At 40.6% G+C, this 3,094-nt stretch overlaps 1 pseudogene; it reads right to left on the reverse strand.

The window, feature by feature from the left end:
* The window catches only part of LOC138042245 (uncharacterized), an 8,335-nt pseudogene extending 5,469 nt beyond the window's left edge, over positions 1 to 2,866 (reverse strand).
* Between the last annotated feature and the right edge of the window lie 228 nt (positions 2,867 to 3,094).

The following is a 3,094-nucleotide window of genomic DNA, read 5'->3' on the forward strand; positions in this document are numbered from 1 at the left end:
CAGTAACAGCTGTCAGCGTCCTGTAACCCAAAGTAAGAGTATCCCTTCTCTCAAGTGCGCATGACCGCACGCAGTCCTCTTGAGTGACCGATTTAACCGCAGCTTTGTCCGGTAGATCGTGCTTTAGTCTATCATCCTTGTAACACCACCCGACTTTTGAAAAGTAAGAGGACGTCTTGCTTCTTTCTTCAGGATGTTTTCTGCTGTGGTGAAATGATCTAAAGTAAGATGAGGCTGCGGAAGGTCGTGGGCTCAAATCCCCGAGCGGATGGACAAACACTAAGAGTCTTTAATAACTGAGCGAAAAAGGGTACGTGTTCTGAAATGACTAAAGATACATGCACTAGATTGTTACGAAAACACCCACAAGCTATTCGCAAGGAATAGGGAATGGGAATTCTCCGTGTTATGTTCTGTTCTCGTGAGGACCTCAGAGATACAAGCTAAATGAAGTGATGATGTTGATAATGATGACCAATGATCATGAAGATGACGATTGATGACGGTAAACAACGACGATTATGACGTTGAGATCATGATGAGCGAGGTTCCCTTGTGCCGCCTCACTCTTAATTCCATGCGTTATTCAAGAAACCGCATTCAATGTTCAGAGACGACATCCGTGGGATCGGTGCGCACCTTTTTTGCAAAGCAACGCTGTGTACCCGAAAATAGTCTCCCTTCCCATAGCTAAAGGACCCGGTTCCCATGTTTCAATTGGAGTGTATTGTTAGTTATTTTCAAATCAAGCAAAACAAAACAGATAGAGCTACCAATCAGATCAGGTTGCTGCTGTTTTTCTGATAGCTCTCACTGTCGATCTTGAGCTCTGGTTTTGGAATCTTTGCCTTCTTCACGATGGGATTTTCCGCATCTGGCTTAGAAACTGAAAGAACACATAGAAATAAAAACTCAATAGTCACAACAAACATCGGAAGCCCCCTTATTGTAATCTTCGATCGACTCTTTATAAAGCTCTTCAGAGATTTGGAGCGGGTTACGTGAAAGACGTCTAAGTTAGACAAGGGTTTTGAAAAGTTACTTACTTCCAGACCTTTATAAAAAAGAGTTGCCTCCAATGGATAAAACGCTTTTAGTATATACTAAAACAACACATTGTGTGGAAGGCGCGCTCTGATTGGATACTCAAACTCCCAATATCCTTTGCTATTCACCGCTGAGCAACCCGCGCGGAATTTGGGCCCGACACTACTGTCATCATTGCAGGAATAAACGAGTTAAAATCATATTTTTTGTGCTCTATTTTCTCACTTTTTCCTCACTCAGTCTCGGTGGGATAGTGGTGATATTTACCCCGCCGCTTCGCGAGTTGGGAAAATATCTACCACTAGCCAGGTCCACTTCTGTGAATAGTTGCTAATTATTCTTTGCTCTTCTCTTCTTTACGCTGCTTTTGATAACGTATTGTGATAGTCCATCATAAAAATGACTCAGGTGAAACGCTGTTCTTGAACCCCCGGTTGAACTCTGTTGAAATAATCGGCCCATCGAGTTTTATAAGGTAAAAAAAAAACATCTTCTTTCTTTTCTTAACCTGTATCTTTTCTCACTTAAAAAAAAAAAAGGGGTTTAAAAAAAAGTGGAAATAGCACGCACCAAGCAGCGAAATAGTGTTATATAAGTTGAAACTCCAAAAAAGACCTTAAAATGGCTGTACCTTGACAGTTTCTTCCTGTGAAATCTGATGTGCATTTACATCGGTATCCATCCAGCCGCCTGCTGTCCCCGGATGCACTTTGCCCCATTTTCACACGGCTGAGGGTGTGCACTTGTTTGCTGCAATGTGGGCGCGTGAACGTAACAAGATGTCAAAAACCATTAAGACAAGCGAAAAATCTTGCATTGAAGAACCGGAATAAATCAACCTCTTCTTTTGTTTTCTCTAAACCTTCAAAATGTCACACTAATTTTTCAACCAATAGACAGAGACTTTCCTGCCCAAGCCTGACTTCAACTCTGTCGTAATTTCGCAGGCTTGTGGCTTTCACTTACTTGTGCGATGACTTACTTCTTTCCTCAAAATATTTTTGATAACATAACAAAAAGGATACAAGCATTTAAATATAGTCTCACCTGCATTTGATTCTGAGCCTAAAAACACAAGGAAAAGTGAATTAAGATCGATTTTCATCAGGATTAGAGTGTCAATAGGGGTTGACAAAAGTAATAAATTTAGACGTTTAGAACTTGCTTAATGCCGGATTACCTTGAATCTCATCATCAGCTTCCTCATCTTTGTCATATTTACCGGCATTGTGGGAAAATAACACTGAAGTTGCTGCAAAGAAACAAAAATTATCACACAATTCTTGAAATAAATGTCGATTTTACTTCGATTTTCAGGCACTGCCTGCCAGAATCAAAACTTTCATTTCATGGTATTTTATTTCGTATGGACTCAAGAAAGGTACTCAGATAAAAAGATATCAACCGTTGAAGTGACATTATTAAGGTTACTAATGGAATTTTCATGATCTCCAACCTACGCAGAAAGTGGAAGCCGAAATTCCAATTCGCTCACTTGCAAACATTTTACAACCCTGTTGTTAAGGCAAGGACAGAAATGGATGTTAATAATAATCCATTTTAATTGAAGTTCCCACAAGCCTTTGGAATAACTCGGAATCAATTCAAGTTTGATACCGCCTGCAAAGATCCACTACTCTCCTTAATGAAGGCAAACTGGTGACCTTAAGAGCTTTGAGAGAGGTCAAGACTTATTTCCAATACTGATTTTCGCAGGTACTCGAATCGAATCAGCCAATGGATTTTCTAGAGTAATACTTCCTGCAGAAGCAGCGCTGCGGTTGCCAGGTATTTTTTTCGAACCTGGCGACCCGCGCATGTCAACTCACAATCCCCGTCCTGTTCATCCCAGTCTCCTGATCCTGAACCCAATCCAGAGTCGAGGTCGTCATCCAGTGAAAGTTGCGCTGCATAAAAAAAATAAAGAGTTTCAAAATTCTGCCTTCTAAGAAGACCTTTCATCCACATTGAAACGTCTAACGAGTGAAAAAGATGACGAGAAGAACTTTCTGAAGAATCTGTAAGTTACTTCAAAGGAATAGGTATT

This window comes from Montipora capricornis, chromosome 3, assembly GCF_036669925.1.
Source record: "Montipora capricornis isolate CH-2021 chromosome 3, ASM3666992v2, whole genome shotgun sequence".
Classification (NCBI taxonomy): domain Eukaryota; kingdom Metazoa; phylum Cnidaria; class Anthozoa; order Scleractinia; family Acroporidae; genus Montipora; species Montipora capricornis.